The sequence below is a fragment of the Talpa occidentalis genome, unplaced genomic scaffold (genome assembly GCF_014898055.3).
Source record: "Talpa occidentalis isolate TD23 unplaced genomic scaffold, MPIMG_talOcc4v2.1 talOcc4.7, whole genome shotgun sequence".
In the NCBI taxonomy this organism is placed as follows: domain Eukaryota; kingdom Metazoa; phylum Chordata; class Mammalia; order Eulipotyphla; family Talpidae; genus Talpa; species Talpa occidentalis.
This window is the reverse complement of record NW_023605083.1, coordinates 24,191,820-24,204,244: the sequence shown is the minus strand read 5'-3', so window position 1 is coordinate 24,204,244 and position 12,425 is coordinate 24,191,820. Positions and strand designations below refer to the sequence as shown.

The 12,425-nt window shown below is 32.6% G+C and overlaps 1 protein-coding gene across 7 annotated transcripts in view; it reads right to left on the bottom strand.

Annotated features, from left to right (window-relative positions):
- RFX3 (regulatory factor X3) overlaps positions 1-12,425 on the bottom strand; it is a 275,282-nt gene that overhangs the window by 252,718 nt on the left and 10,139 nt on the right. The window lies entirely within an intron of this gene.

The window sequence follows — 12,425 nt, the reverse complement described above, 5'->3', positions numbered from 1 at the left end:
TTCCCACATGGTGCTGCAGATCTCTTCTGTCGCGCCCACTGCTCCCCTCAGCAGTGTACTTCAGTCCTTCCGCCTGTTCTGCTCCCTGCTCTGTGTCTGGCGAATTCTCTCAACCTCCTGCGCCTCTGGCTGTACCCCAGAGCTAGTAAAAATAAATAAATCTTTTAAAAAAAAAATCTAAAAAAATTTTTAAAAATTAAAAAAAAATAAAACCAGGCAACATTTTCTTTATATTCACGACAACACTTAGTACTTCTATATAACTACTCTGCACTAGAAGCACATTTTAGTGCTACCTTAAGTACTACCTTATTCTTTTTTGAAAATCTATGAATATCTGTTCTTCAATGGTTTTTATAATTTCTTAATACCTACCACAGAAGAGCAAAAACTAAAGAAAAGTATTTCTAAAAGTTCCAAGAAACAGCAAAGGAATGCAGGACTGTCCAAAATAGAGAAAAAAGGAGAAATAAAGCAGGCTGAGAGTGAAAAGGGCAACATCTGACCAAAGAACTGAAACTGAAGCAAAGAATAGTTTGACTAAGGTTTAGAACTAAAACAGCCTGTAAATAAAGCTACAGTGAGCAGAACAGAACAAATAGGAAAAAGGAAAAGAAAGGATGAGAAAGAAAGATAAGAATGCTTTTAAGAGAATAATTAAAAAATAATTTGCAAAAAGAAAAATGAGGATCCATTTTATAGATGAGATGAAAACAAATATGAAAACTTTATATTCATTAGTTTTATTTTCCTTGATCAATCCTATTTCATAAGAGATGCAATAACTCAAAAATGTTCTTAAAAGATGCAGTGATGTCAGTAATATTTATGATGTAAAAACCAAGTAATTAGTAACTGAAGAGTCAACCTAATTATACAAAGAAGCAATCTGACCACTTCCCAAATATTACTTATGATAAAGAAAAATTTAACTTAATTCCAAAGTTGAGGCCCTAGTATATGAAAACCTGCTTAAAAGTAAAATTTATTTTCCAAATGAGAACAAAATATTAAAACACACACTACACATACACACCATGACAGTCAATAAAGTTATTAAAGTCAGATTCTACTTAAGAGCATACATACCATTCACAAGACATATATGCGTTAGGCAAACTTTTTGACTTCTACAGCAGTCATTTAATATTGGATCAACTACTAGTCAAGTGTATTAAAGAAAGCTAGAAGAATCTGAGTTAAAATAATCAAAGCTTTAAATTGGCTACATTAATACTTAGGATGCAGTCTGTCACTATTAAGGCAATGGGGCAAAAATAAATAATGAAATAGTTACAATTGGGATGGATATGCCATATTGTAAGTATCACTGGAAAAGACTTCTGGTTTCCTGACATTCCTGTGTCTTCTAAGTTACAAAGCTGCAATAATTGTAAAGCTGGCATTCTTAAAAGAAACCATGGGATTATATAGAGGAAAACATAATCACCCATGAAATTTTTTTTCTTATTTTGCTAATTACAGTTTTCTTGGACTTGCAATACCTTATCCTATTTGCTTCATTTCCATATACCCAACCTCTTAAAAAACATGTAAGGGCTTCAATAAATGTTGTGATTAGAACTAAATTTTGAATTTATGTAAATTTCATGAATTTTTTATCAGGAATTAGAGGTTCTTTGATATATCACATTAATTAGAGTTAATAACCAATTACAGGTTAGAATTTGTTTCTGTAGTCATATCTTACCAATTATAAAGAGAACCTGTAATACAACATTTCTCCTTCCTCCTGAGAGAAATTCATTTCCCCAAATATTTCTGTAAGTTATTTAACCAAGACCAAAGGAAGGTTGATGTAAAAGGAAGAGAATTTCAATATTAAAATTTATAAAAGGAATGTGACACAAACATTTGATTAGAAGAGTAATATCAGTGAAAAACACATTTTAAAGCCTCTTAAAAACTACTTCAATTTTTAATGACTACTATATATCATTTTTATATACATTTAATAACTTGAAAAAAGGCACTGAATCAAATTTTTTTTTAAGAATGCAAACTGAGGATACCAAAAAAGGCATCCTGAAGTATGTTCTATAAATCCAAGGGACAATTTCACTCCATAAACTTGTTACATTATATTGTCATTGCTAAAAAGTGACAGATAAATACTGCCTAAATGTTTTTGACAGAAAATCTTTAGAAAGCATAAAAGAAACCTTCTTAATAAAGAAATAAATGTTACTTTCTCATAGATCACTAGTAAATTGTCTTTGTGAAGTCTATGCTAATTTTGAAAGATTACATTTAATTTCAACTTAAAATCTGACACCAGAAATATAGAAGTTTATAATTCAAAATCTTAAAGGATATTTGTCTGGAAACTAGCCTTTAGTATTTTGATTTTTTTTTAATCCATCCATGGGGAAGATTGCACAATATAGTAAAATAGAGCAATGGAGTGGCAATCTGAGTGCACTAAAATGACTCAGTGTGTTGGTTCTTTTCCACAGGTAAAATGTGAGGAAAATATTAATAGGGTAGGTGGGGAGTGATTGGGTGCCTGAAATAAGCACATGCTGCAAACTATTAAAACAGGGTGAAGGACACAAGGGAGCTCACTTCATTATTTCATCATAGACCTCTATTTTCATAAATGTTTAAATTTTTCCTCAATAGAAATGGTGGGGGGGGGGGAGATTTTGAGAAGACTTCTTGCTCCAAGTCTTCCGTAACTCACATTATTTTTGTCATAAACATAGTGGTGGTATAAGAAAATGATGATACTAAATCTGGCTTCCTTGGTTTTTTTATTTACATTTTAGTGACAGAAAAATGTACTCAATATCAGGTATTCAATTTCAATAAACTCTGGCCTACAGATTGCTAAAATGTGGACACATCTGACTCACTTCAGGTAGAACTCGCCTGGGTATTTAACCAGGCTTTTAAAGGAGAGAAATAAATGTTGTATATATAATTTTTTAAGTTGAGAAAGGTTGTTTTGTTTGTTTAAAATTTCACAGCAATTTCTACTTCCTTAGCTTAAATATGTTTAAAAAAAAAGACAATTTTTAAAGTATTCCAATATAGTATAATAGCTTAAAATACTGTCAAACTTTACATTTTATAATGGATGACAGGCATATAATGCTGAATATTTAACACTGAATTGAAATGGAAAATGTAATTTTGACATTAGTACACTGAAAATCTCATTCTAAAAATATCAGCATGACAATCTATTTGTCAAAATAACAGAATTCAGGACAATTTCCCTCCATTAGTAACTTTTATTTATCTAAATAACATCTCATTTATGTCTTTTTGCATACACAAAATACATAAATTCAGTTCATAAATTCATGATTAAAGATGACTATATAATTATATTTAAATTATATAAACAATGACAGTCTAGTTGCACTACTTCAAAGACCCTAACATCATTTGCTCACAGATTCCATCATATGCAGACTCTTTCTCCAGTTTAAATTATCCATATAAGCAAACTGAGGGTAAACAACAAACCAAACTAGCAGGATTTTGATTTTCATGATATATTTTAGTGATAGTTAACATCCCTTATCCTTTCATCCTCTCTCACCCCCTAAAAATGTTTTGAAAGAGGTTCTTAATCTGTTTCCTAATAGAAAAGCATAGCTTGTCACCTCAAATATATTAAATGAAAAGACTGTATATTCAGAAAAAGGCATATAAAAGGTGGCAAAAATAAAGGCAGAAAGAAAGGTATTATGTAAGGACAGATGCAAACAATTAGGACTCTTCAGTACAGAAAGAAGATTAGCATCAATCAAAGCATCAATACTACAAATAATATTTAAAACCACATTTGAAGAAATATACAAAAGTTACCTCACTCAGGATTTGTTCTAATGTAACCTTCTCTGTAAAATCTTCCTAATCATCCTATTTAAAATTACAACTTCCTCTACCCACATCACTTACCATCTCTTTTTTTTTTTATTTTTATCTATAACATTTGTGAACATCTATTAATACTACTCATGTCTTTTCTCTGTCCCTCATCACCAACCATTTGAATATAAACTCCTCAAGGGAGTTTTGTTCACTGCTTTTCCCGCATAATGTGCCAACATGTGTTCAATAAATGAATGAATATAAAGAGTGAAATTGAATTTGTGTACCAAAACTGATTCTAAAACTGAAGGGAACCTGAGTCTGGAAAGAGATTAGGATGATAGTAAATTCACTCAACTCATCACTTCAAAAGACAGTACAGGATGAAAATACACTGATTAAAAGAAGCTGGATAGGTTTATGAGAGCTTCATATAAAAATACAAAGGTTTTTTAGAAATAAAAGCAGATAACTCTACCTTTCCACATTGAGCCCTCAGTTGAATATCACAAATCCAACATCTGACTACCGTATTAACTGCATTCTGACACCATCAGTCACCCTGACCTAACCATGTAACTCAAGCTCTGAATATACACTTTGACATTCCAGAAGTAACAGCAAAGTTAGGTAGCATAAGGAGAAACTCAAGAAGTATGAGGTATTCAAAGTAGCACCCCCTAAAGTAAAATCCTTATGAGGACTTCACATGTCACTCCCATAGAAAGCAGCACTAGGAATCCCCACATCCTACAATGAGAAACTAGGAAGAAGGCACTAGATTCTAAAGGGTATTCTTCTACTGCCTGAAACTAAGAAATTAGTCTATTCAGAAAATAAGAAAATCCCAAGCAATTGAATTGCATACACAGCATGTGTGTGTGCTCAGTGTGTGTGTGTGTGTGTGTGTGTGTGTGTGTGTGTATACAAGATTCATATGAATTCAAGATTCACACAGGCAACAAAATGTCATTTGAAAAAGTAAAATGATAAAAAAAAGAAAAAGAAAAAAATGGGAAAGTAAGAGGAAAAAAGGCCTTGACTAATTGACTAAAGTCAATTGACTAAAGTCAACCCAAATCTACTAGCTGCTATATGAGTGACATTTGAAGAAATCCATATACTATAAATTCATTAAAAACATTTTTAGAAAAAGGAGTGCAAATAAATCTATTTAGAATAACAGAATAGCATTGCTCTAATGGTTATAATAAAATCAGGGCTAGCCTAAAGTATAAAATAGTTAAATATGTTTTCTATAATTTAATTAGCCATAAACAGTATGAGCCTTATTCAATAATTACTCATTGATTGCTTCTACTATGAAAGGACATTGCGTTTTGGGCAGAATTAAAATTACCAATTGTGTAGTCTGCCCTCAGGAAGCTAATAAAACAATTTGGAAAGCGCAAACATATACAAACAAAAACATAAAACACAACTGCCAATCAGTAGCAAGGTTAATAAGAAATTCATTAGAAGTATATCCACTAAGTTAGGGACCAACTCTATCAAAGTCAAGCCATAGGAGAGATAAATGTGGGAAATGCATTACACGTAGAATAAAGAATGAGAACCAAGGTATGGAAGAAAGAAATGACAATGTAGAATTCAAGGGACCATATAAGTGTAATAATAGCAACTTCCATTTATTTGTCAGATACAGTGGTATTTACCTGTGCCATCTAACGTAATCTTTGAAATAGTCTTTTAAGGTAGACTTTATTAATCTTACTTTAAAGTTTAAGGAATTTGCCTAAGGTTAAGCCAGTAGCAAAGCTGAAATTCCAGGGTTTTTCATTCTGAAGTTCATGCTCTTAAACCAGTACCACAAAACTCTAAGGTAGGCTGGCCAAAAAACAGACAGAGCAGTGTGGTGAAATAAAGGCTTGAAAATGTGTATTAGACTGTAAGCTTCCTAACAGCAAAATCTGTAGTGGTTTTGTGGCACTCAATAAATATTTCTTAAATGATTCTGATGAACAGGCCATTAGGAATCCTGGAAGATTCTGACCCAGAGAAACATAAAACTATGAGCTATTTGAAAACATCTAAAGTACCTAATTTTTGGAGTATGCTATTAATCCATTTTTAGAAACAGTTTAAGTAAAAATTTATCCAGATTATAAAATCATGAGATATTAAGACTACATTCCATGTTTTAGATATTTTCCTCTTCATGCCAAAAAAATACAGTAATCTAGCCTTTAGTTACTCTGGTAACAAACTCATATTCAAATCGAAGTTTAAGACTTTCAAGTATTTAGCTCTCTTCTCATTTTAATATTTGTATTTTCCATTAAATGTAACAAGCAAGCAGGTATGTTGGTAGATCAGGAACATAGCTAAGTTGAAAAATAAATGATTTAGATCCCTTGCCTCTCAATAAAACCCTTTTCCTCAATTAGAAGAAAACAAAATCAATTTAAAGCATTGTGTTTTCTCTTAGTTTATAAGAAACAGTAGAATTTTAAAAAGTCATAAAAGATTAAGAATGAGGAACTTATAACCAAAAATGCAAGAGCTAACTAATATTTCATCATACCTTTGTTTATCATATCTCCTTTTTTATTGAAGGTGAGAATAAATCCAAAGGGAATAGTTTTACAAGAAAGGTTTGTCCACGGGGATTTACCTTGTTAAGAGCAAATGACAAATGACTTTCCCTACAGGAAACCTACTCCTGTTTTATATAAATGTATCCTTTCGGATTTGATGCCACAAATGAGGTTGGTAAGAACATCTAGTTACCAACCAGAAAGTTCAGTTATTTGTCATTTTCTTGGTCTCTCTTAGATGGATTGTTTCAAATAATCAACAGGGTTAGTACTTAAATTGTACATCTCTACCTCTAAACTAGATACCAAAACAAAAGTCAAGACAGACCTTTAAGATTTACTTCAATTCTAAAAACATACACATATCCACACAAACAGAATCTTGGTAATTATTTCTATCACAGTCTCATACTCCTAATCAGTAAACAACACAGCTTTCCAAAAATTTAGATTAAAAAATAAGAAGTCATATAATAGCATGACTGCAGGTATTGCTTCTGGTTGCCATGGAATAAAGGGCAGTCCCTTCACATTCTCATTCTGTTGGTTCTCTTACTTAAGCTTGCTGCAACACCTTTAAAGCCCAGCTGGGCAAGTCTCAGCTTGTCCTGTCTATATCAGTTGCCAGGCTTTTACTTTTGTTCCAAAAGAGAATGAACCACAGGAACAAATACTTCAATTTTTAAAATTAACAAGTTGATGGATTTTGATCTTCCGAATGATTAGAATCAACATTATTTTACCCATTATTTTACACACCAGGTCTGAGAATTATTTACACACAAATACACTGATAATGACATACATATATCAGTAACATACAGCAAGGAGAAATATAAATGATAAAAATAAATAATGTTTCATTTTTTAAAAAATTATCAAGTGTGGTGTTTTCTCTTAGTTAAGAACCTAGTTAAGGTTGGGAAACATTTTTAAATTTTATTTCTATGTCACTCTAAAAGGAAGCAATTAAACAAAGATCTGTATACCAAAAACTGTTAGAAATAATAAAAAAACAAGATATCTATTCAAACCAAAGGCAGAATTATAAAACTTTAAATTGCTTTTAAGAAATCAAAACTGAAAAAAATATACGGAGCACAAATGTATACAAAAACAAGCATTCTGACTACCAAAGGCAGCACATTTAGGTAGATGGTTGATAAGAAAAGTTTTGCGGGGCCTCCCTGGTGGCACAAGGGGTTAAGCACAGCACTATAAAGCTATCCGCAGGCCCTGCAGCACAAGTTCGATCCCCAGCAGGCCAGGGAGCTACCCACATGGAGCAGCAGACCTCTCCTGTCTTTCCCTGTTCTCCTCTCAGCAGTGTATCTCAGTGGATCCACCTGTTCTGTTCCCCACTCTGTCTATGCTGAATCCTCTCACCCCCTTCATCTCTGGCCTGTACCCCAGTTCCTGTGTGCATAAATAAAAATCTTATTTAAAAAAAAAGAAGTTTTGCAAGCTATGATATGACACAGGTTGAGTATAAGAGTCTGGAATTCAACAGCCCCAGCTTTGATAATTATGTCATTGTGCAAGTCATTTAACCTCAGTTTTCTTATCTTTCAAATACAGGGAAGGTAGGCAGGAGGGTTAAGTAGATAGCCCCCAAAGTTTATTCCAATGTAAAAATTTTGTTTCTAAAGTATTCTAATTATGCTTTTACTGGAATTCTATATATTTCTATCATTTGGAAGCATAAGTAACTTTATGAAAGCTTTTTCATCTTTTTAAGTTCTACCCTAGCACTGTGACTGCTCCTTTTTGTTGACTGTGCAGAGCTGGTCATGGTAAAAAAGCAGAATACAGCATTTTAGATATTTAGATATTTCCTAAAGCAGAAAGAAAAATTACTCTTAAGTAAAAGATTGAAGTTGAGGTACTTAGGGCTCATTAGACGGGTTCTGAGGTTCCAGCTCTAGACCAAAAGCTTGGCTGTATGCAAGCAGAAATTGTAAAATACAGGTCAATTCTTGGATGAATTGTTTCCTTTACATGGTTGTTCTTCAAATTAGAACTTCAAGTTTTCTGTTATTGGGGAGTTACTTCAATAGAGTATAAGAAAATTTCTCACATTGGAAATGGCTTGTTTTTAAATTTATATAATATAAACACAGTAGTAGCCAAATTAAAAAAAAAAAGTTTTAAAATTAAAATTACTAGTGTTGGGCTCCCTGGTAGCACAGGCGGTTGAGCGCTGTGCTGTGAAGCTGTCTGCAGCCTCTGCAGTGAGGGTTCCATGCCCATCGGCCGCGGAACAACCCACGTGGTGGGGTAGATCTCTCCTGTCTCCCCACTGCTCCGGTCAGCAGTGTATTTCAGTCAGTTTGCCTGTTCTGTTCCTGGCTCTGTCTCTGGTGAGTCCTCTCACCTTCCCCTACATCTGGCCTGTACCCCGGTTCTTAAAAAAAATAATAAAGTAAAATTACTAGTTCTTTAATTAATAATATATGTAATGTTAATAAGAGACAAAATAAATTAGACTTTGATTCAAAGAGTAAATTATCTAAAAGCACAGAAAAAGTTATTACAAATGTTTATATTGCTATAGCATTAAATTCATAACAAAATTTTCTACAAATATCACTGAAATTAACAAGTATATTCTGTGATCTTTTGTTTTGTGGTGTTATGCTCATGTTTTGCTCAAAAACTGCCTGGTGTTCTTGTGTATACAATGCATCTTCTATCTATTTTTGGAAATTTTAAATGCGTATGAATCTAATATACAAGGTCACTTCATTAGATATTTCCTAAAGCAGAAAGAAAATTACTCTTTCAGAAAAGATATTGTAGTTTAGTTATAAGAGCATTTAATTAATGTATTATTTTGATTATTTTGTATCACTTTCCTAGTCTGTCTGTCTAATTATTCTAAAAGATTTAAAGACTGCCACTGCTGTGGAAACTTTCGGGTCCGAGAGAAGTTTAACAAAGTCACATGACCAAAGAAAAAAAGCACATTACATTCTTTAATGTATTAACTTCTTCATGCCTTAATCATTTAACTAGATTCAAACAAGAAAATATCTGCTTTTAAACAGAGATTTAGGTCTGTATTTTGTGTTGTTTGTTAAAATGACGTTAATAATTATCTGTTATAACTATTAGTCTGCTCATTACAGAAGTTTCCAACGTGAATAATGGATTTATTTATTTATTTTGCTATAGACTCTAGCACTGGAAAATAGTGTCTTTCATACTTAACTGACTCTAATACAAGAAAAAATTAAGGAACCCTCTTCAATCCCTAACAATAGTAAATCAGAAAGTATTACTCTGCTTTGAATGATGTCAAAAGCTATCGGTGCATTAGCTCTTACCAATAAATGATTCTTCCTTTATATTCTATTATATCCTAGTAATTGAAGTAACTAACTTTGAAAGAAATACTCAAGAAGACAGTGGCTTTCTTCCCTTATCAATTCCCAAAATGGCTCTTAAAATCTACTCACAAATAATTTAAAAGAAGGATGTACAAAAGATTAATGCCACTTCGCCTCTGAGAGGTATATCCCAAAATAAGTGTTTTCCTGTGTTCTGAAACATGGGCTGGTGCCGTTGTGCTTGTTCCTTTTTTTTAAAATGATAGTTCAGGTTTCAAGGAAAATAGCCTGGAAATACTAAATAAAAGACCTGCCCAACAACTAAGGACAAATTTCTTGATTTAGAAATGCTGAACATAGAAGAAACAATATGAAGATTAATCACTTAAATATTCTGTCTTGAACATAATGTAAGCATTGTTTGAAGTCTCACTGAGTTTGTTCTTAACATAAAGATCCAATTTTTTTCAGAGTAATGCATTAAAAAAAAGTATCAAAGTTTATTTCAATAAACAAGTATTTCAAATTCTACAGTTCTAAGAACAATAGAAGGTACTAATTAAATCTATGTTCGGGTACATGAGATTCATTATACTATTCTTTCTACTTCAATGTAGTATTAAAAGTTCCAAAATAAGGAAGTCTTAACAATGTACACATTTAACATTATACAGTTTCCACTATACATGGCTCCCCAATTAAAAACTGCTTTAGATACCAGATAATTTAATCAGAGTTCTAAACTGAACATGCTAATTTTCTATATTTTATACCAATATATAATATACAACTTTGTAATAATAAAATAATTATAAGAAAACTCTAATATACAATTTACTTTTTTTCTATATGTAACAGTGAATAATAGTGAAATCCCATATAACATTAGTCAAAGGTCCCAGAGCCTTTTGTAAACATTTCCAACAAATAAAAAAACCAATGTGATTCCCACAAAGAAACTTAAGTAAAATCTATTCCTCGGTGTCTCCTATTTGTTAAAATCGTTAGTAGCCCCCCCATCACTGTTCATTCAACAAATTATTTCACCATTGACATTTTGATCTATCCACCTAACCTTATTTTTGTCTTTTCAAAATTTTCCACTAATTTCATCTAACTGCATTTTCAATATTTTTTTATCCTTATAGATTCCCAAATAATCACATCTATCACTACCGTAGTCTTCCACAATTTGAAACTTTTAAAAAATGTACCCTCATAACTGGGAATATGTAATTTCAGATCTAATATCTCTTTTCTTTCAAAATAATTCTTCAAACCCAACAGAAACCTGAGTCATTTAAAGATTCTTAAATTAACCAAGTTAGCATTGGCACTGAATACACATTGATATAAATCCTTAATTCTTTATTCAAAAGTAAAGCTAAGGGACAATGACATAAAACTACACGTTTATGGATTAACATATCCAATTATCTGTTAGGTGTCTGCCAGAATGTTTTTGGACCCAATATTAGAAATAATGTTAACAACATTAGTAGTGGTAATATGAACATATGCTAAATATGGTGAACTGGGTTTCTTATATAGACTCTACAATGACTCTTCACTTCTCTTTTTATGAATGTGACATCTTTTTTTTTTTTTTAAGATTTATTTATTTATTTATTTATGCAAGCACTGGGTACAGTCAGAAGCACGGGAGGGTGAGAGAATTCACCAGAGCCAGAGCGGGGAGCAGAGCAGGCAGAAGGACCAAAGTACACTGCTGAGGGGAGCAACAGGCTGCAGGAGAGGTCTGCGTGCCATGTGGGACCCTCTGCGTGCCATGTGGGACCCTCCTCTGGTGGCCGGGAGCAGCCAGGGATCGAACCGGCGCTGCAGAGGCTGCAGGCAGCTTCGCAACCCAGTGCTCAACCGCTGCGCCACCAGGGAGGCCCTCACTTCTCTTTATGTTCTACATGTACTAAGTACATACCAGCTATTCCTCTGCTAGCTTTTCCAATTATATGAACCTGCCCCAATTTATCCTCATTCTTAAACCATTTCTTCAGATTAAGAAGCTGGTCTGGTCATTGGCATTCTTTCTAAGGTCTGTAAACCAAAAGGCAAACTGGAACTTTCAAAAGTTGTGGGTAAAATATCACCAAGACTATGCTCTAAGCTTGAGAAATTACAAAGAGCAATGACAGCAATGCAAAACAACAAAAACACAAATAGAGGCTAATGTGATTCAAAAAAAGAAGCCCATGCTTCAAAATTACAAGAAAGGCAGGACTGATGGTGAGTGAAGTATGATCACTAAAGTGGTCTCCTCTGACAAATTAATCTCATCTACATTTCTAGCCTATGGTTATTTGCATTTCTATCAACATCAATAAATGTTCAAGCAAGTCTAACCCAATCAAAATATTATAATACACTGTCTTCTAATCTCAAAAATAAAGTCCCACCTTTCTTCTAAGTCATATGGTCCTCAAATCTTTGCTGAAATATAAATCAATATTTATTATATAGTTCTACTCATTCAACATTTGAAAGGTTTAAGTTTCAAAATTTGATTCCTAAAATTAAAGGAATAGATCAAATGTGAATCCAGCAGTACAATATCTTAACCTACTATAATCGGAAAATGAATTATAATTTTTGCCTTTATAATTCAATTCAACTTCAGTTTTCATGGCCTTGGTAAACGAAAGACAGCCTCTAAAAATCATATAATATGAGGCAC